This window comes from Erinaceus europaeus, chromosome 5 (assembly GCF_950295315.1).
Source record: "Erinaceus europaeus chromosome 5, mEriEur2.1, whole genome shotgun sequence".
Classification (NCBI taxonomy): domain Eukaryota; kingdom Metazoa; phylum Chordata; class Mammalia; order Eulipotyphla; family Erinaceidae; genus Erinaceus; species Erinaceus europaeus.
The window spans coordinates 111,030,152-111,053,893 of record NC_080166.1 but is presented as its reverse complement, the minus strand read 5'-3'; the positions used below and the strand labels follow the sequence as shown (position 1 = coordinate 111,053,893).

At 36.4% G+C, this 23,742-nt stretch overlaps 1 pseudogene; it reads right to left on the bottom strand.

Moving 5' to 3' along the window:
• Positions 1–22,837, bottom strand: part of LOC103118780 (DNA-directed RNA polymerase II subunit RPB11-a-like) — a 106,489-nt pseudogene extending 83,652 nt beyond the window's left edge.
• Between the last annotated feature and the right edge of the window lie 905 nt (positions 22,838–23,742).

The following is a 23,742-nucleotide window of genomic DNA, read 5'->3' as shown; positions in this document are numbered from 1 at the left end:
TGTTTCTAGGTTATAACACAAGGGGGCACCATCTCAAGGTGAGACCAGGCAAAATGGTGCCCAGCTGACAAAGAAGAAATAATATTGATCCTCTACTCCTCTTGACTCTATCTCTAAAATCTCTTAATAACAGTGCTAAACATTGCCATTTCAATGGCTATCACATTGAAAATATTTTTGCAAAGCTCAATTTGAGAGAGGGAGCATTCTGGGTGTCAGGAAGTCAGAGGTCCTTCCTACTTGATTCCAGTCCATATTTCTTATTTGGCCAAGTACTGGATTTGCAGGCATGACATACATAACCAAATCACTTGCCACTCTTGAATACGTTTCCATCAACCCTGCAAGAATATTTGACTTCCATAAGACTAATCTAGGAGAAGAATTTAATGGCTCACATGTTTTTATTTTTAAAGAATTTATTTATTTATTAATAAGAAAGGAGGAGAGAGAGAAAGAACCAGACATCACTCTGGTACATGTGCTGCCGGGATTGAACTCGGGACCTCATGCTCGAGAATCCAATGCTTTATCCACTGAACCACCTCCTGGACCACTGGCTCACATGTTTTTTTTCTAAGATTCCTGGTAGCACTCTCCCTGTAAAAATACAAATAGTGGAATACAAAAAAGATCCCTTGGAAGGGGCTGGGTGGTGGTGTACCTGGTTGAGTGCATATGTTACAATGCCAAATAAGAAATATGGACTGTGTTTGAGCCCCTAGTCCCCACCTGCGGGCCTGCGTGGGGGGGGGGGGATGCTTTGTGAGTGGTGAAGCATTATTGCAGATTCTCTCTCTCTCTCTCTCTCTCTCTCCCTCCCTCTCTCTCTCTGTCCATCCCTCCATCCCTCCCTCCCTCTCTATCACTCCCTTCCCTCTCAATTTCTGGCTGTCTTTACCCAATCAGTAAAGATAATAATAATAATAAAGAAAGAAAGATTCCTTGGGATCGGTAAAGGGAAAGAGGTGGTATACAGGGCCCCATAATTGAGGGAAGATAGAGAAGGAATCCTTCATGTAAGAGTCTAAGCAAATGGTGAACTTGAGAATATCAAGTAAATGAGGACAAGGTTGTAGATTACATAAAGGAAGGGAACCAGAAAAGGAAACTAGAAAGTGTCAGCACAGATTAACTTATCATATAGTTCTGACTCAGGACAACTATAGTGAAAATCAAAATGAGGTCATCTTTCTCTAGGTCCTTACACATAAAAATATGGTTTGATCATCTCTGACTATGTACTACAGTGCTGTACATCAGACTATCTCCTATTACCAAAATATGTGGTACATATTTATAAATTTGGTGTGTGTATGTGTATGCACAAGTGTCTATTTAATGTGCACACTCAGGTGATAAGCCTAGCAGTTTTTATAAAGAAGACTAAAGTCAGAAAGTCTTCTCACAGAGCTTTAAATTAAATTTTTTTTATTAATTTCTAAATTTCATTTCCATGCATTTAATTTATTTCATATGCACAAATGTACCTCTGGCCAGATGCTTTTAGAGACTCCCAAATAGGAGAATACAAATATATCTAGGCAGATCCATGGCCTCAAAGCTTAAAACCTTGAATTATCATTATTAAAAATTTGGATTATTATAATAATAGCAAAAACATAGCATCTCTATGTATGTTAGATTATGAAGAGACCAGTTTATGATCACCAAGGTATGACACAACTTCTTCAACCTCACATAACATAATTTTGAATTTTTTCTCAGAGCTACAAGAGATTTATGTTTATGATGCCCAAGATATATTTTCAGATAAAGTTATTTAGTCTTATAAATGGATTTATTTTTTACTATGTAATATTTCTCTCATTTTGAAAAAGCAAAATACTGCTAATTCATGAAGCCTTAGTCGTGTGTGTGTGTGTGTAATATAGAGACAGAGAGAAATTGACAAGCAACTGGGAGATAGGGAGAGAGATTCTGCAACACTGCTTCACCACTGGTAAAGCTTTCCCTCTGGGAACCAGGGGCTTGAACCTGGGTTCTTGTACATTGTAATATGTATGCATATTACAATAGGTGCACTACCACCCACCCCCAAAGTCTTAAGTCTTAAGTCTTTTTGAGCTACTATAACATAACGTAACATAATGTAACGTAACGTGACATAACATCATAGAGTGAATGAATTATAAACAGCAAAACTGTATGTATTCCTCAGAGTTCTGGAGGCTAGAAGTACAGGACCAAGGTATTATGGGGTAGCAAGGACGTTTTCATCTCACAGACATATCAATGGGTCGTCGCATGATGGGAGTGGTTATGGTCTCTGTTGGGCCTCTTATTTTAGAGCAATAATTTCATTCATGAAAGTTCCATCTTCAGGAGGTAATCACCTCTCAAAGGTCCTCCTCTTAATACCATCACAGTGTACCAATTAGGATTCCAACATGTGAACTGAGAGAGCTGAAAATACTCAGGATATTCAGTGTGCAGGCACGTAGCCCCAGGAATAGCCATGGTGGCGATAAAATTAAAAAAAATTGGGGGTTGGGGAGGGAGAGAGAAAACACTTATCTACTATTATTAGAGTGCAAAATCTTTCAATAATAATTTTGGAGAATAATTCGACAGTAATAAGGTTAAACATTCAGGTATTCTTTTGACTTACTAGTTATTTGCCCAAAACAAATGAAAAGATATGCCAACACATAGACTCCCAGAATAATTTTTTATAAAAACTTTATAAATACCAAATGTCTATAAACTGATAAATGGATAAACTGTTAAAACCATACAGGGACTATTACTAAGAAAATGAAAAAGGAGCAAACCATTAATACATAAGAACAATACATTTTTGAAGCAATAAGCTAAATCTAAGTGAAAGAAATTGTGTACAAAAATATACATATGTTTAAATTTATATGGTATTCTGAGAAAAAAGCAATGTTATGAGGATAGTGTGTATATATATATATATATATATATATATATATATATATATATATATATATATCTGTAGTTATATGGGACTGGGACTGGGAGTAAGAAAGGGATCTATTGATAAAACCAGCCAAAGAAAAATACTTCATGGGTGACAAAATGATTCTATAGCTAAACTGTAATGGAAGTTACATGACTGTATACTTGTTTTCAAAGCATGTGAGATATGATTTTTAAAGGAATAATTTGTACCTAGTATAAATTATATCTCAATATGGATTTTTCCAAATGTAGTGAGTGTGTGTACATCCCTGTACACAAATACACAATAGTCAACAGCTTGTTTACCAGTGGTGATAACAACTGTAGAAATGATCACCTGTTATGTGTCACAACTGCATTCCATTTTACTAGTTGACTCTGTCATAAAGGCATTTTTAAAAGGATTACTATCAACTGCTATGAATCAACACTGTCCCATCTTCATCAAGTAACCAAGCTTTTCACATTTTGTTTGTTTTGACTTTTTTCCTTTGAAATGTTAAATTGGTGACCCAATCACCACTCCCATTTGTCCTAATATGTTTCTCATGTCACTTGATAGGATGTTTAAACTTAACCGGAGTCATTTTCTACAGGGTGATAATGGAAATACTATGGGAGGATTGCAGTACACAAGTGCATAGTAAAGCTTTTTCTTAAATGGAATCTACCCACAACAGTGGGGACCCCAATATCAACACAGCAGGATCATGACAGTGATGACTACAGAAAAAAAATATTATCAGGAGGATCCATTTCCACCTTACTTTAGACCTTTTGCTGTAATTCCTTACATAAAAATATTTTTTTCTTGACCATTAATACAGATAATTATATCTGTATTTCTTAAGAATATTATGAGTTGCCATTTCTGCATAGTAGCAGATTGAATTTATTCACCTTACGGATATATTATTATCACAGATAATAACTGCAGCATGATAATTATCATTAATTATTCATTTGGATTAAGAGGCAAATAGGCTTGTATTCAAGGGTCTTCCAGAACACGGTTCATTGTTCTCAAGCTCTGTATGCCAGTGTGACTAATTTGTACTCTTTTCTGAGCCCCTGTTGACATCTGACAGGTCCCATATGTATTTATTTTAAGATATAATAAAAGAAATAAGTGTGCTGTTTCAGGATGGAGTCACTAAAATAAACATATTTTTTCTTCTTTGCTCTTTAAGTGAAGGTATGCAATTGTCTGTTAAAATCAGGCCGCTTTGAGCACTGCTTCAATAGATGTGTATGTATTTTCTTTCTTTGCATCTAGCCTCAGTACTTAAGCTCATATAAGCCTGTATATTTACATAATAGCTTTCTGTGAAAATAATAATGTGGTAAGTCATATGCTTTAATACTTCCTTTAAAAATCTGTAGAGAAATCAAAAAGAGGGAAACAGAAAAGAGAATGATGCACCTAAGAACCAGAATCAGGAATGCCTTTTTGGTGATTTCTTTAGCTCATATTTCTCAATTATATATGCCAAAATTGAGATATGTATACTCATAAAGTATATTCATAAAGTTTATGTATATTCATAAAGTTTCTTTCCTCTTTATTTCTTCTCATGGTCTTAGTCCTCATTTTTTTTTTATCATCTGGCATTCACATTTGTACTTTTAAAGTAGCAATCAAATGACTTTTTCCCCCTTGTTGTCATTGTTGGATAGGACAGAGAGAAATGGAGAGAGGAGGGGAAGACAGAGAGGAGGAGAGAAAGATAGACACCTGCAGACCTGCTTCACCGCCTGTGAAGCGACTCCCCTGCAGGTGGGGAGCCGGGGCTCGAACCGGGATCCTTATGCCAGTCCTTGTGCTTTGCGCCACCTGCACTTAACCCGCTGTGCTACAGCCCGACTCCCCTGTCAATATACTTTGTATGGTGCCATTTATTTTTTTTTCCTCATGACATTTCACTGAGGTGCTACAGAGCAGCTAGCATCATTCCCATATGCAAATGAGGAAAGTGAGGTATCAGAATATTAATTGGTGCTTATCAGTACAGACAAATATCTCATCAGGAAGGGCAAGGGACTTGCCATCACATTGCCCAGGTTCAAACCCTAGAACTACATGGGTTTGTCCCAACACCAAAGGAAGCTCCGGTACATTGGTGCTTTTCCCTCTCTGTTTCTTTATCTGAATGAAAAAGTCAGTCTTGGAATGGTGAAATCATGCATTTGTGAGACTGAAAAATTCTGAAAAAAGAATGCATTAAGTCAATAAAAAGTATTCATGACTGTAAACCATTAATTTCCCAATAAAGAAAAGAAAAAAGAAAGAAAAAGAAAAGGTGTTCACCTAGAAGCACATAGTGATGGCTTCTCTGAGCACAGGTATGAATTGTATGATGAGGATGACAAAAAAGAAGAAGAAGAAAAAAAGATACAGGGAAGTACCTTGGGAAGAATCTAGCAGATGGACTTGTTCCAAATTCACAAGAGTGAGCTGTGGTTGCGAGGTTCTCTTGATCTTTCTCAATGTAGCTTCTCTCAGAGCTGATAAGGCTGTAACTACTTACTTACCCTCTTCCTGTTTTTCATACTAAGAAAGTATAGTTATTTAAATCTGACAGAGGAATGATGGTTAGTGACACTTTTCTAAGCAATACATTTATGCTGATGTAATTTGATCCGTATTTTTAATAGAAATCTCACTTTTATCCATCAAACAATGGCAAATAACAATTAGTACTTAATTCATATTTAGTATATGTCAGAAACTGTACTAAGCAAATTCCAAACATCTTCTGCAGAAAAACAAATGCCCAAGCAGCTTTACCTTATGGAGCTGTTATGAAAGAAATCGCAATCTATTAGAAATTGGTTCATCAACAGTTAAAGTAGTAGAAGACCTTTAAAACAATTCTTGGAAAATTTTTATCTTAATTTTGCTATTTATTCATTCCACAAGTATTACTGAATACCCATCATGTTACCAGATTCTACAAGTACCAGGGGTATAATCCTAATAGTGCTGCTATGACAAAATAGCACAGCCTGGTGGTTTATTATTTTTTTTAAAGTATTTCTTTCAGTGTGGAAGCTACAAAAATCACAGCACCCCTTTCTGGTTCACAGAGAACTGTTTCCTCACTGTGTTCTCAGATGTTAGAAAGGATAGGGGGGAAAGAGTTTTGGGACTCTTTTATAGGAGCACTTATCTTAATCATGAGTCCTCCAATCTATGACCTAATCACCTTTAAGAGCCTCACATCCTAATGCCATTCCAGTGGGATATGAATCTCAATAAAGGAATTCTGAAGGAGCATAAACATAAACATAAACCTCCCTCTCTGCCCTCCAGCATTGTATATTTCAATGCAGAAAAAGATGATACATGCACATTTCATATACATCACAGTGAAAAGTAATATGTAGAAAAATAATGTCAAATGCACTAAGTACTGAGGGTCACTCCTTAAGATGGAGAATTGAGAAAAGACACAGTTAGATGTGAAATGAGCAAAGATGTTATTGTAGGTAGAGTCTTGGGAACTTCCCAAGCAGAAGGTTTGCAAAAGCAAAGGGATTTATATGAGTGAGGCTTCTCAAAAGTAGAATCAGAATCCATAAAACATCCTGCACCAGATAAAAACGTTATTTCTAACAATTTAATTTGTTGTCAGCCTCTGTAATTTTCCTCTGAACATTTTTTCTTCTTTTGCACTGAATATGATTCTCTTCTGATTGAGTCTCTTTGATCTGGTTATTTATATATTTCTTTTTGGTCATGTTATGTTGATATTTCTGTCAGCCCTCTAAAATAAGATTCTAAAAACAGAATATTTTTCTAATAGTCATGCTCACTTGAATATAAAATAACCTGGCACATGAAAAAAGCAAAATTGTGAATTATAGTTGCTAACAGTAAGTTGTTTGGTGAGTTGGAGAAAGGGGTCAAATTATATGGATTCTCTTTCTTGATGTTTTCCATTTTTCTAAAAGGAATACTGAACTTCAAATTAATTACAAAAGTAGTTGCTAAATATTTTAAAACAAACGCTAAACTTATTGCTAAGAACTAGCATTTCTTGAAAGCCCAGATTAGGCACTGAAGCTTTTCAAATACTATCTCTATTTCTTTTTTTTTTTCCTGATTTTTTTTATTGGGGAATTAATGTTTTAAATTCAACAGTAAGTACAATAGTTTGTACATGTATAACATTCCCCAGTTTCCCATATAACAATATAACCCCCACTAGGTCATCTGAATCCTTCTTGGACCTGTATTCTCCCCACCCACCCACCCCAGAGTCTTTTACTTCAGTGCGATACGCCAATTCCATTTAAGGTTCTACTTGTGTTTTCTTTCTGATCTTGTTTTTCAACTTCTGCCTGAGAGTGAGAGAATCCCATATTCATCCTGTTTCTGACTTATTTCACTCAACATGATTTTTTCAAGGTCCATCCAAGATCAGCTGAAAACAGTGAAGTCACCATTTTCTACAGCTGAGTAGTATTCCATTGTGTATATATACCACAACTTGCTCAGCCACTCATCTGTTGTTGGACACCTGGGTTGCTTCCAGGTTTTGGCTATTACAAATTGTGCTGCCAAGAACATATGTGTACACAGATCTTTTTGGATGGATATGTTGGGTTCTTTAGGATCTATCCCCAGGAGAGGAATTGCAGGATCATAGGGTAGGTAGGTCCATTTCTAGCCTTCTGAGAGTTCTCCAGACTGTTCTCCACAGAGGTTGGACCAATTTACATTCCCACCAGCAGTGTAGGAGGGTTCCTTTGACCCCACACCCTCTCCAGCATTTGCTGCTGTTACCTTTTCTGATGTATGACATTCTCACAGGAGTGAAGTTTCTTAAAGTAATCCTGTGCAGTAGGCATTATTACCCTCATTTTCATGGAAAAGGAATTTGAGACTTTAGCAGGCTTCAACTATCCTGGTATTGTATAATCCAGTTTTCCTTGCTCCAAAGTTTATGCTTTTAGCCATCATATCCTATTTGCACTTGGAATAGGGCAAGAGTTTCTAAGCATGGGGGTACATAGTCAGATTTTAAAATAAAAAATTTATCTGGATGCAATATGGAGCATGTATTCCAAAGGGATACACTGAGAGTTAGAGACAGAAGTAGAAATATGCCACTGAATGATCCAAATAAGTTGGCAGTACATCACAACACTCCAGAATCTTGACCAGTTCTCCTTAAATGAATACCGGCTTCAGTTCCCTTCCCTGACAGAAATGATGAAGAGATTTTGATATGTTTATACAATTACACAATCTCCAAACTTTATTGAAAGTATTAGCAACTGTAATTCAGTTCCCTAATCTAAATCACCATGAGAAAACACTGAAAATACATTTTGCCTTGCTCTTGAAAATACAGAATAGTTATTAAAATAAATGGTTTCTGTTTCCTTCACGTAAAAAAGGCATTATATACCTATAAGTCAAACAGAGTATAAAACAGAGATAGATGCAGTGTAATAATGATAAGAAACCATAATATCTGTGTGGAGGTGGATACAGAATTGCCACTCATTACTCCAGTGGGGAGAAAGTTAGTAGGCAATTAGCAACAGCAAATGCCAAGTGGAAGGGTAATTTGTAAGACAACAATAAAGATAGTCTACCCAATGAGACAGAAAGAAAGAGGGAGCAGAAAAGACAATAAAACAAGCAGAACAGCCACAGGAAAGACTGTATTAGCACAATGAGAAAATAAAGTGAATCTTCCCCATTCCTCATCATAACTTCCAGTTTCAGGTTTTCTGTTTGTTCTGGACTAGCAGTGGTAATAGCCAAGTTGAGAAAATTATAGTAATAATAAGCCACATTATGTGAAAAATCTTGCTTTCAGACAACTAAATACCGCTAAGACTGTTCACAGAATGAGGCAAGCTCTTCTAGAATAAAAAGGAACAGTAAAAATAGAAAGCATGATTCAACCCTTGAAAAATCAAAGAATAACTGTGCAATCAGTGAAGAAGGACCTGAGGGATATAAACCAGTCCACTCAGCTACATTCATAATCACAGGAAATAATTACAGTGAAGAATTTTCTAAATTAAGAAACAATGATTTAAAGGATAATCTCAGAATCTCTAACATACATACTAACATTTAGTATTCTCCTGACCTAAAGCCTTGCAGACTAATTAATTTGTGTCTTCTTAGTTCCAGTAATCTTTGGAAAAATCACTTTTCTTCCATAATTTGCATACTCTGTAGAGAAGTTTTTGTACATGTTTAGATGTAACAATTTATGTGTGTCCTATATACAGTGGAGGAAGTATGTAGTATATGTGAATATTTCTTTAATGGTTTATGAAATTCTTGAATGTGTACTTGTTTAATTCTCAACAGCCCTAAAAGATGATGGGTACTATTACTTCACGCCTTTATATGATGTAACTGAGTTTTAAAAGTTAATGTATTGCTTAAAGTGAAGCTGGAATTTTAAACTTAGATGTGTCAGGTTAGGACAATATGAATTATAGTTATGAGGAACATATTGGAAAATAGCAAGTGGAAGGATAACTTATAAGACAATACTAAACATAGTATAACTAATGAGAAGAAAAAAATTTATAATCCTGACTGTGTCACTCTCCTATTTAAGATAATTTAACAGCTAAGTTTACTCACTCCTCACAATCACCCCATGAAGAGTGATGATGATGAAGAGATGGGTAGTAGTGATGGGTTCTACTAATAATGGTAAAGATAATGATAATGCTCATTTTACAGACTGGAAATATGAGGAGTTAGTCTTTCCTACTCAGAATCACCTAGCTAAATGTAAACCTAAGATTATCTTGACTGCAAAGTCTATGACTTTTGCTATTCTACTTAAACTCTGCAACATCCTTACCCAACCTAAGCACTACCTACCACTCACATCTCAGCTGCATTAGCTTTCTCTTGGTCCATAGCAAATTACCAGAGACTTTGCTGTTTAAAATATCCATCGTCTATTTCTCAGTCTCCAAGAGTCTGAAAGGTGACTGCAATCTACCTAGGTCTCCTGCTCAGGGTGTCACCACACTGCAACCTGGATGACGCTGTGCTATATTGTTTTCTGGTGCTAAGGGTCCCTTTAAAATACATGTTGTTGTTGGCAGAATTCAATTTTTTTGTGGCCATAGACTGAGATTCCTGCACAGATGCCCTTGATTTCGAACTTGCTCCTATTGAGGAAGCTCTCTCAGCTTCCAGAGCCCCCTATAATTCTTAGTCAGTTAACCTAGTCACAAACCCTCTCACAAATGGCAACTTGCTTTTTCAAAGCCAGGATGCCAAGTTCTCCATCTTCTAGTTTCTTTAGAGAGCTCATCTAATTAAGTGTACCCACTCATGAAAATTCCCCTTTTGGTTAACTTAAAAGTCTGTTGCTTAGGAGACTTAATTACATATGTAAAATCCCTTCATCCTTACCGGAGAATAAAATGTAACCATAGGAGTAGTAGCCTATAGCCTTTGCCATACTGCATGTATAGAAGTTACATGGAGGTTATACCAAGTCCTGATTCATGGGGACTCACACTTATGCATATGGTAGCATTTTAACATTATGATGTTTATTTCCGACACTAGTTCTCAACATCTTCTAGTCAGATTATTTTGTTTTATGCACTTTGGTAGTCCCAGTAGCCTTCTCAGTGACTGGTACTTTGTAGGTAAAATATCACAGAAACATATAGTACAAGTCTATACTATATGAGCAAATAGTAAATATAATAAACATAATATTTTTCAAACCATCACCAGTAGCAGATATCTGATTAATTTTTACTGTTTTCTGGGAGATATTCCCATATTTGCAATGTGAATTATATCTTCTAGTTTCATGATGCTCAATTAAGAAAGCAAAACTTCATGTTAAAATCATTCAGTATTATACAAATGGATAAAAAAAAAAGTATCCATTCATGACTTAAAGACTGAAAAAAAATCTAAATTTCAGGGTTACATTCTTGGAAACTGTAAGCCATGAAAGACTATATTATCACAATGGTAGAAAATAACAAAAGGCAAGGAAAACCAGAGTATTTTGTAGCAAAGTAAAGGGTAAGGTTGAAGTGACAGAAAATACAGCCAGGGAGAAAAAATATATAAAGTTCCCAGCCATAATTCACCATGGCTTTACTCTAGATAAGCACCCAATACTCTAGTGGAAACTATAAAAATGTATTTATCAGGAGTCGGGTAGTAGAGCAGCGGGTTAAGTGCACGTGGCGTGAAGCGCAAGGACCAGCATATGGCCCAGGCTCCCCACCTGCAGGAGAGTCGCTTCACAGATGGTGAAGCAGGTCTACAGGTGTCTATCTTTCTCTCCCCCTCTGTCTTCCCCTCCTCTCTCCATTTCTCTCTGTCCTAACAATGATGACATCAATAACAACAACAATAACTACAACAATAAAAAACAACAAGGGCAACAAAAGGGAAAATAAATAAGTAAATAAAAAATAAGGAAAAATGTATTTATCATTATCATTCACTTATAAATCCACAATGTTATATCATTCATGGGTCATTTAAATTCTATCATAGTACTCTTGAAAAAATGTATCTGAAATGTATGTTAACTTTTTCATAAATAAAGACAAAATTATTCATTATATTTTTGTGGGTTATAGCTGAAAAACCTTAAAGTTGTTGTTACGCATGAGGACCACCATGTCAAAAATATTTTATTTTAAGACATTTTTTACCATGTTCCTGGGTGACTTTATCACTGGCATAGTCACCAAGAAAATGTGTAGTCCCATAACTATTAAGGCTGAAGTAGATATGCACAGAACTGGAAAGACATTCAAATTATTGCCAACAGCAGTCTTTGTTCAAAAGTTCTGAGACTCCATACCAGTTTACTGATCTATTATACAAAAGTATATCTTGACCTGACTTTAAGAATCTCTTTTAGTCAAACACTTATTTTCAAAATTTCCAAAGAGAAAGCTTGTAAATCATGCATGAAAACAAATGTGAGTTCAAATGCTCTGGGATGCTTGTGAGGAAAGAGAAACAAAGGATGGAGAAGAAATCTGGTTTATCTTTTAAAAGTTAATGTAAACTAAATAGCTCAAAGCCCAGGAGATAGCACAGTAGATAAAGCCCCACCACCACCCCAGCACCACATGTGCCAGAGTGATACTATAGTTCTTTTTCCAGCACTCTTTCTCATAAATAAGCAAACAAACAAGTAAGTAAATTATTTAAGCCATTTTTATTTGTGATTAATAGTGTTATAAATATTGTATTTACTGTCAAATGTAAAACATTAATTCGCCAATAAAGAAATTAAAATATATATATATTTTAAAAGACTAACAAGCTGTGGCTAAAATATTAGAGTTTATTGCTTGTTCTGTGCCTTATCTGCGTCTGCATTACATCTGAAGTAGCCTTGTAGTAGCCATTTGTATATGGTTTCCTTACTTGCAGAAGAGAAAGGAAGCTCAGGTCAAAAACCGTTTGCAGATAAAAGAGAAACTGGCAGTACAGTGGTAGCTCAGATCTATATTTATCAGTCTCTTACAGTAAATTCTCTTTCTATAGTCTATTAATAGTTGGAGCTTCTGCAAATCCATAGCTCAAAGACAGTCAATGTCCATAATAATGACCTGAGGGCTGCAAGAGCTTCCTGCCCCAACAAGAAAGGTCACACGTTCTTTGTATCCTGAGCTCCAGTCATTCCAGACAGGTTTGTACTCTTGTATCACATGCAGGGTGCAAGTTCCAGGCCTTTCTGAGTATCCATTGTAATAGTTCAGAAATCCTTCCCTAGCAGGGCATTATACTCAGAGAATAGCTCATCACCAAACTTGTTACATGAGTGAATAGAAATCATGGCTACAGGACTTTTCCACTTCAAGTTATTTTTAACTCCTCAAACTATGTGTATTGATAAACATGATGACATCATGCATGTGTACCGATGATTTCCTTCTGAATGCTTCCAGACTTTATCTGCTCCTACAAGTCCTAGACAAATTTAATACTGTACTCTAAACGGAGATCTCTTATACTTTGTTCTGTATATAGCCCTCTTTTATACTCATTCTCATTGCGTATAGCAAGATCTGGCTACAGGAGATGCTAAGTAAACAGCTGTCAAACAAGTTAATCAATAGTCTCTATCACAGTGCCTTCCCTGGAATACTGTGAAAGGCTCTTCACAGGATCCTTTACTTACTGACATATAAGAAACCGCTTCATACATTATTCCCCAGACATGTTACATTTTTCTCTGTTGTTCTGTCCTTCCTAAATCTCCTCCATGTTTAAATTCATCATGAATATTCTTTCTATTCTCCAAGGCCCTGATCAAATCTCCCTTTCTCCAGAGAGTTTTCCCTGATGCTCTTGGCATTCATTCCTGCTGACATTCTGACACTACTAAGTTTAGTTCTCTACTCCATTATTTCTCCTCACAAAGAAGCCATAAAATTCAAAGTATTAGGAAAATGTTATTTGGTAATTCCAATACTTATTGTTTAATATTCAGTAATTATGGTGGAGCAATGCTGCAAGTGTTTCTTTGTGTCGCACTCTATCTCCCTCCTCCCTCTCAACTGCTCTCTGTTCTACCAAAAGTAAAAAAAAAAGAAAGAAAATAAGTAAAGGAAGGAAGACAAAAAGGAAGGAAGGAAGAAAGAAAGGAAATAATGACAGCAAGGAGTAGCAAATTAACAGTGCAGGTACCAAGCCCCAGAAATAACCCAGACAGCAATTTTTTTTAAAAAAAGATTAATTAAGTTATATATAACCACAGAAATTTCAGAAGTTTTGAGATAAAACTTTTTTCTCTAGTAAAGGTATAAAAATTAAAAAGTGAATATATCAGGTTTACCTGAAGGTTTGATATTTATTTCCAATGTTACATAATGACTAAAAGCAAGTTAATTGTAATTAAGAAAACAGTAACAGTTGTAAAAATTGTGAGAGAATTTGGTAACTGACTGAATTTAAATTTTAAAATAGCTTCCCAAAATGCTAAACAAAGACCTACGTTTGGGATTTCTGGACAAATAGTGTAGTTCTTCATGTGTTTGAAATCATCCTATCGATTCGATTAGTGAGTGCTTCTTACAAGGTTTGTAAACGGCATGTGCAACAAGGGTTGTTTTTTCCCCATGATAACCCAGTTAGGCTTGACAGCTTGTTTACAATAGTACCCTGAAGACACATTCTACACTACTCAACTATATAAATATACATTTGAGATACACACTCTGGCTCATAACATTTGTTAAACATCTGAAATACGAAGTCAATCTGGTTAGTGTGTTCTTTATACTTCTTTAAATAGTATGAAGGAAATGAGTCTCCAGACCTTACAACTGTATCTATATACCTTGACAATAATAAATAATAAATAACAAATAATAACAATAGCAATAAAATGTAAGCATTACTTGAAACATAAATACTGACTACCACATCATAGGTTCACAAAAAGGCTTCAGATGAACTGAGAAACCATATACAACTGTATCTATATACTTCTACTTCAAGTGGCATGTACCATTCAAAGTAAGAAAACAATCAAATACACCAGTAAAGAGGAAGAAGTGGGGGATTTTAAAGAGACATTCTGAAAATACATAGCAAGGAGAAACGGAACACCAGTATGAGAAATATGACACGTACAAGGAAACAAACAGTCTTTAGCTAAGTATCCTGCAAATTCTAAATTTCTACCATTAAGAATTCATTCCTTTGCAGGGGCAGGGTGGTGGTGCACCTGGCTGAGTGTACATGCTACAATGTACAAGGACCCAAGTTCAAGCTCCTGATCCCCACCTGCAGGGGGAAAGCTTTGTGAGTGGTGAAGCATTGCTTGCAGGTGTCTCTCTGTCTCTCTCCCTCTCTATTACCTCCTTCACTCTCAATTTCTGGCTGTCTCTATCTAGTAAACAAATAAAGATAATAAAAAAATTGTAAAAAAAAAAATTCATTCCTTTAGATCAAAACACTCCATAGGAAAACCCTGCTAACACTGTTTGAGTCCTATACTCCCGTGACACTGGGACAAGCTTCAATAGTGTAGTGTCTCTCTGCTTCTGTATTTCCCTTTCCATGTAGAGAAAAAAATGGTCAGATTGATGAAGCCTTGACAATAATAAATAACAAATAACAAATAATAACAATAGCAATAAAATGTAAGCATTACTTGAAACATGAATACTGACTACCACATCATAGGTTCACAAAAAGGTTTCAGATGAACTGAGAAACCATGAAAAAAGAATTTGGTTAAAGACTTGTTAACAGTAATGACAAAAGAGAATGTTCATGGATATACTCCCACCAATTTAAGAAATTCAACTCTCCTCAAATTCCATTGAAGTAGGTCTGGGAGTTGCCAAAGGTGACTTTTCTCTGTTTAAAGAGCATCTACTCCTGGTTACCAAGACTTTTCTAATAGTTTCCTCATGTTGTAGATGCAGATAACTAAAGGGGAAGCTTTATTATAAAACCACCAAGAGCTCTATGAAGAAGATCTCTGTCATAAAAGATGACAGCTCTAATGATAACACCTTAGAACCTATGATTACCGATGCCCGACATGGAAGGTATTCATGTCTTTACTAATATGCCATCTTTATTTTTTAAAGAATTTATTTATTTACTTATGAGAAAGACAGGTGGAGAGAAAGAACCAGTCATCACTCTGGTACATGTGCTGCTGGGGATCAAACTCGGGACCTCATGCTTAAGAGTCTAATGCCTTAGCCACTGCACCACCTCCAGGACCACAATAAGCCATCTTTCTTATCCGCCAGAGTTACAGATAAACCATGCTTCTTGTGCCTTAAACTTTAATGAGTAGACCTCACAATTTTGTTCATTATTATATTATAATCTCAGGTCTCTGTTTTGACTCACTGGAGATGAATCAAGAGGATAAGCTTGGTAAGAGCCAGATAGAGACTCTAGCCATTTCCTTCTTCTGAAGCTGGGTTTATTCATCTTGGAAATACCTTGTTCTCTCATATAGAGAAAAATCAAGAGAATTTCAGGGAAAAAATAGACTAAAACATACCTTTATTTTTCTTTCCTAAAAACCCACTAAAAGCACAACAATTTGCATAGTATAATCAACCTTTATTCTGATATTCAATGTTACTATGAAAGCTGGCCCACTTGTATCCTTAGTACTCTGTAATAGGAATGTGTATGGGTGGGATTATTCATGTTGTGGTAAGAACATTTCAGGAAATGCTCTCTATCCTATAAAACTTGATAAAGATAAGTCACTAGTGCTGAAGAGACAAAAGAAAGTCATCTTAAAATACGTAGTGTCTCAAAAAATATTTCCAAAACCATAACTAAGGAGTAACATAAAAAAGATAACAAAGAGAACTAGGAATAAGAGGTATAATTCAATGAGGTAAGGGGAATCAGGTTCAAGCCCCTGGGTCTCCACCTGCGGGGGGTGGGGGGTGAGGGGTTGCTTCACAAGGGGTGAAGCAGGTCTGCCTGTGTCTATCTTTCTCTCTGGCTCTCTATCTTACCCTGCCCTCTCAGTTTCTCTCTGTCCTATCCAAAAAATTGAAAAGAAAAAAAAAATAGCCACAGAAGCAGTGGATTCTTAGTGCAGGTACTGAGTCACAGCAATAACCCTGGAAGCAAAAAATAAAGAAAAAAATAAAGAAAAGAAACATAAAGAAAAATGAAAAATGAAACTGATGAGTAGCAAGACAGCTGTGTACATGTACACAATGAATTATTACTTTGCTATAAGAAATAATGAAAAAATTTTTATTTTTATTTATAAAATGGAAATATTGACAAGACTATAGGATAAGAGGGGTATATTTCCATGCATTTCCCACCCCTTGAACTTCGTATCTAATCCCCACCCTTGATAGCTTCCCTATTCTTTATCCTTCTGGGAATATAGACACAGGATCATTATGGGTTGGAGAATGTTGAAGGTCTGCCTTCTGTGATTGCATCCCCATTGTACATGGGCATTGACAGGTTGATCCATACTCCCAGCCTGTCTCTCTCTTTCCCTAGTAGGGCAGGGATCTGGGGAGGTGGGGCTCCAGGACACACGGTAGAGTCATCTGCCCAGGGAAGTCAGGTTGGCATCACGGTAGCATCTGAAGCCTGGTGGCTGAGAAAGAGTTAAGATATAAAGCAGAACAAATTGTTGACTAATCTTGAACCTAAAGGCAAAAATATTGAAGATGAAGACTTGAGGTGTCCATTTTGGAAAAAGCTAGTAGGTCTATTTTAGGTATATTCCAAGGGGCCCATGACTTTACTAGTTTTTTGCCTTCACCTGACAGCTAATATGCTAGTGGGCTTAGGTTATTGTCTGGGGAGATGGTGTCATAGTTGGGAAAAGGACTAGAAAGATGAATCAGGGAAGAGAGTAACTCCCAAATATGGGAAAAGTATATAAATATTGTTAACTATAAGCCCCATCGGTTTGATCTGGGGCCCATATTCCACACAAGAGCCTCTGCATCCCTGTAGGTCTGAGCTTGCATTCTGTGATCACTGCTAGAAACATACCAGGGTGCACTAATTTCTTTCAGGACCCATCTTCCTTGGGTAGTAGGTAGAATACGTTGCCGAACCTCCCTTTAGAGAATGGAACATTCCCTACCATTGTTGATCCACATTCCAGGCAAGGTCCTATAGTGGCCCACACAGGGGTGCATTATGTTGTTTATGATGGAGATGACCTATGACAATGGCGAGAGGGTTCTGCTAGAGGTCTAGGCCCATCATGTCTGTATGGAAAATCCCAGAACTCCCTGACTAGTGTCCCAGGTAATGAGTTGGCCTGGTAGTGACTAAAGAGTCATCATTAGAGTATGCCAGTCTCTTGCCCTTATTCAGCTTTTGTAGTCCTTACTTTGTCTAACAAGGTTAGCTTTGGCGTATTTGAGGGATGTGTAATAGGAGGTATGGAGGAGGGTAGAAATAATTAAATTTAACTTTTTTCCATACTTTAGAGCCCTCTAGTCATATTTCCCTAATCTCTCTCTCTCTCTCTCTCTCTCTCTCCAAAGCAAATATTCTTTATGGGGTGCAAAAGGTGAAAGATCTGGCTTCTATAATTGTTTCTCAGCTGAATATGGGCATTGGTAGGTGGATCCATACCCCCAGCCTGTTTCTATCTTTCCCTAGTGGGGTAAGGCTCTAGAAAAGTTAGGTTCTGGGACACATTGGTGAGGTCATGTGCACAGGGAAATCAAGATAGAATCATTATAGCATTGCAACTTGATGGCTAAAAGGTGATAAGATATAAAATAAGGCAAAACATTTAATAAAGAGGAACCAAAAAGTAGGAAAATAGCAGATGAGAAAAGGGATCTTAGGATTAATAGAAGCTAGTAAGTCTATTTCATGTATGTCCCTAGGCACTCATCATGACTTTAGTAATCTTTGTTTGACCTTGATAACTAACATGCAGGTAACCTAAAAATATTATCTGAGAAGATGGTGTCAGACTTAAGAATAGGACTAGAAAGCTGAATTAGGGCACAGATAGCACCCAAACTTGAAAACACATAAATGAAATTAACTGTTTACACCATTGATCTGACCCAGAGCATATATATATATATATATATATATATTTGTATTTAGTGCCAAAGCTTGTGTAACCTCTGAGTTTCTGTCAATCTGAGCTTGCAGTTCTTGGTCACAGCTGGGAACATACTGGGCTGCACTCATTTCAGGACCAGTCTTTTTCAAGTGGCAGGACAGGATGATCCAGCCTCCCTTAGGAGAATGGGTCAGTCCCTATCACTGCTACTTTATAGTGAGGGTACAGTCCTGAAGAGGCCTACACAAGATGGCTTATGGTGGCATTCCTGATGGAAGTGATGACCAGTAATGGTAGAGAAAAATGACCTATTAGAGGTCTAGGCCCTATTATCTATGTGGGAATCCAAGCATTTCCTGACTAGGGCCCCAGATAATGGGGAGGCCTGGTATTAACCAAAAAGACCATCATTAGAGAAGCAGTCTTTTGCCCTTTTCCAGCTTTTGTAGTCCTTTTTTATCTGATGAATTTAGACTGTCTCCCAGTTGTTAAAGCACTGAGTGTCATTTATTGTATCCAAACTGGTATTAGGTTTATGGGTTTTGGCCTCCAGTTAGGGAGGAAATACACCTCAGATTTTAGTGGGGTCTAAGTTAATCTTGAGTTTTAATATATTTACTTGTTTGTAATAAATGTTATAATAGAGACAATAACTTTCCTTTAGTTGATAAAGATTTTTGCCATATGTTACTGCCCTCCTACTTTTGATCACAGTCCTGGAGGATAGACATTTTCACAAATAAGAACACAGAGACTCTATGACATTCAATTATTTATTTTGAGATCAGTATTCATTTACTTACTCAATTTTTTTTTTATGGATTGTCCCTTCTGTACTAACCTAACAAGATTTGATCAGTTTGGTATTTTTTGTTTTTTTTTTTTTAACTCAAGCATCTGTCTTCTCTCCCTTATACTACTCTTTCTCTCATGAAAATATATTTCTGAAACTAGAGAAATTCCCTGGACAGACTCTTTAAAAGAATATGATTTCATAAGAAATGGGAGGTTTTAAAAGGTATAAAGAATTCTGACAATGCAAGTGAGACTAATTTAAGCGAGAAGGAAATGAAAATGAGGGTCAAAGTACCTAAAATAGCTACAAAATTAGGTCCCTTGTGAGCTAAGATTTTTAAAATATATATTAAATAAGCAAGAAAGAGTTCATAGGCAATGAAAAAGAAAAAATATATAGGCTCCTATCTGTAATATTTAAGTTAGAATGATTGTAAATTATTAGAAGACGAGATTTTTTGAATGTTCAAGATCACAAAAAAATGACAAGGAACACAAAAAGGAAAATCATGTGCTTGCTATACAAAGATGTCGATGAAATATTAATCTGGTCTTTAATTTGTTTCCATAGTCTTCATCATGGATTTCTAAGGTTAAAAGCTTGCATCTGGTTATTTAAATAAGGAAAATCTTTGATAGCAGCTTGCATCATGAGTAGAAAACATGCTTTTTAAGATCTGCATGTGGCACAAGAGCCAGATGGAATAGCTGCAATTCTGGAAGATCAAGATGAGAAGTAGTTTCAGGCAGCCAGGAAGACCTCAGAAAAAATTATCTTTGAGCTGATAAAGACAGAACAGTGTCTATGTCCCAGGTAATCATATAGCTATAATAAGAAGTGGAAGTACTGACCTACCAGAAATTTGTGAGATATAGTCATCATTATTAGATAGTATAAAAACAAATTTATTGCCTCCTGCAACTAAAATCATCTCCTTACTTTTAGCTATACCAGTTGAGATGCAGACTTAGGTGGGTGATGGTATCATGCCACCTTATGATTAGACTAGAGTATCTGCTTCTAAGAGGGATCATACTCTGGGAAAGGTGTTGTAGGATTTGTGAAGAATTCTAAAAACTTAGAACATATTATAATAGATGGTTAAGGGAAAATACTGCTCCATAAATCAGGAAGGTAAATTACTTGAGATATTCAACATGGTCTTAAAATATTTTGAAATGAATATGCAATAACTGTTATATTCATTTAAAAATGGTATAAGTGTCCTGCCCCACTAGGGAAATGTAAAAGAGGCTGGGAGTATGGATTGACCTGTCAACATCCATGTGCAGCAGAGAAGCAATTACAGAAACCAGACCTTCCACCTTCTGCACCCCATGAGGAATTTTGGTCCATAGTACCAGAAGGACAAAGAATAGGGAAGTTTCCAATGAAGGGAATGGGACACGGAATTCTGGTGGTGGGAACTGTATGGAATTGTCACTGTTACCTTACAATCTTGTTATTCACTATTAAACCACTACTAAAATTTAAAAGAAGAAGTACGCTCTAAGTAACAGGGTTGGGCTGCACAAGTGGAGGTTGAAGAAGGGAGATTCCACTCCAAGGTGAGATATGCTTCTACCAAAGAGCCACACTGTCCTTTCAGCCTAGTATCTTGTAAGAGAATCATCTCCTTAGCAAAGGAGTGACTCAGCATATCAAGCTTGACCTTTTACAAAACATAGAAAAGATGTTTTTCCAATGGAAGGTTGCTGTTACTAAGGTACTTTCTGGCTCTCAACACAGTGATGCTAAGTCAGGGGAATGTCTAGAGACTCAACAAATATACAGCTATATTTAAAAACAGAGACAGCATAAGTTAAACTGTTTTCCAGTTTGTATGGAGACTTACTTTTGTGGACTTATTCTCTGTATAAATAGTGGAGATGGTATACGTAATATTCCTCATAAAAAGTTCCTATTATCCTTGATCAGGCTACTTGGCTGTTGATCACAAATGCACAAACAGATATAAATTTCTTAGCAAGGAAACACTTGATATTGTTTTTCTGGTTTATTTTTAAATGTATATTTATTACTATTATTTTAAGCAGAGCACTGATCAGCTCTGGTTTATGGTGGTGCAGGGATTGAACCCATGACTTCAGACCATCAGGAATGAGAATCTCTTTACAAAACCATTATGCTATCTACCTTTACCCTCAACACTGTGTTTATATACGCTAAATGTTGTTTTTCTATGCTATATCCTGCAAGAGCAGAAGTTTCCAATGATTAGATAATATGAATGACTAAATTGAGAACCTCTGCCCTAATGAAAGGAAACTGTGATTATGTTTTCCTGGCAGCCATTAGTACTTCTCACTACAAACCTTTCTTCCATTCATCCTACACATACACACACACACACACACACACACACACACACACACACACACACCATGAGGTTTTTCTTATAGGAGTCAATTGACTATGACTGATGTGTATTAATTGATATCTTTATCCTAGCACTCTCACTAAACATGCCCTGGAAAAAATGTTTTTATTAATAAACTAAAAATTTAATGAGAGCCATATCTTTAAAAAACTATCTACTCTCTTTTTTACACTAAATTTATAATGAGCCTTTGGGAAATTTCTGAAGTTCTTATACACGTATTAATTCTCATTAATTAACTTAAAGGCTAAAATGCAAATAAAAGTTCTTTCGATTTTTAGAAAGGGGAGGGTTCAGAGAAGAATTACTGACTCAGGACATTTTCCATGCTCAAGTGAGCTGCTGCCTTCTTCTTGAGTCCAGTTTCCTACTAAGACCAACAGAACAAGACTTAGTGGATGTTTCCTGAAAAAGAAAGTCTTCTCTCCACAGGAGCACATGAGGTTTTGAAAGACCACATGGCCTAACTTCAAATCCCAGTTACACCTCTTATGACCTTACCTAGTTATTTATTTTAATGTGAAAACAAAGAGAGCTGTACCACAAGAGCTGCACAAGTCAGTAGTAACTAGTAGATGCAAAGGCATTTCCCAGAAACGACATCCTATTAACTTTACAAGTATCTAAAACATCTCCGAGCTCCATCTAAAAATGGCATGTGCGGGGGTAACAGGAGAGTTACAATTTTTCTAAAAGCTCAACTTTTAGAAAAATTAGTGGGAAAAAAATCAAAGGGCTTCTCCCCAAGCATTAAGTTCTAAGAGAGATGGACTACTAGGTTAAAACAAAAACAAAAACGAAACAAACAAAAAAAAGCTACTATGTTCATGATGTAAAGACATTATGTTTTGCTAGGCCTTAGGACTTGTGGAAGGGGCTGAAACAGAGCACTCTTCTTACTTAGCAACACCACCCTACCACCACTAAGTCACGCAAGTGTTCCTCCAACATTACAAATGGCCACATTAGAATTTGAACTTGGCCTTTGAAAGCTGATACTTGGACACTGCTAAACCCTTCCTCCAGTATAATAGCCTCATGGAAGGAGGTTGCTGGCAGGCATTCTTCATCATCTGGCCTCTGAACACTGCAGCTCTCTGGTAGTCCTACAGGAAGCTCTGCCACACCAGGGGAAGTCATTATGTGCCCAAGGAAAGTAGAAAATGTACTCCCTGTGTTCACAGCACTGGAAGGGATTACAAGGAAGAGTGCTGTGCTAGAACAAGTTTCTGGCAATCCACTCTGAGGTGACGGCACAGAGCCCTGATACAGCTCAAAGGACTGCGGCCAAAAGGCAAAGGTTTTCACTGCTTTCCTTGGGAGTCCAGAGGAAAAGCCGGCATGAGAGAGTAGGAAGAAGAAAAGAAAACTGAAGTTTTTTTTTTCTTAATAGAAAGTAGCTACAAGTTAAAAGATTGCTTCAGGAGCACCAGGGAAAAGAGAAACATATACAAGCTTAATTAATAGGATTCAGATGAAAGAAGGGTGAAGTAATTAAATTTTCATTATAGATCCTATGTAACTATGATAGAAAACAAATTCAATTCAAGGGTGCACTGGAAAAACAAAAAGTTTAAGAATTTGGAAGTCATAAGAAATAGCATGTTGTTCAAATGAAAATGTCAGTGTGTGTAGGTGAAATTTGTTCCAAGGACTTTCTGTGTATTTGAAAGCTTTGTAACCGAACTGAGTTAAGTTGGTAGTGAGAGTCATTGTAGAGCCTTAAAATAAAACTGGACAGGAGGCTACTTCTGTGTTCAGTTAACTTCTTGATGAGCCAAATAGTTAATTCTAGATTTAAAAAAAAGCAGCTGAGGAATAGAATATAATGATGATGATTACAATAATAAACGTAGCTGACATTTTGCATAATGTTCTCAGTGCCTGGCGGTATGACATAAAATTTAAATTAATTAATTAATTGATTATTAAAGTTTTGGTGCTAGGCTTTATGCCTGGTTGATTCTATTTCTCATGATAAACTTTCTAAAAACCTTTTAATCCCAGAGTATAAGAGAGAGAAGGAGAGATACTATGACATTTCC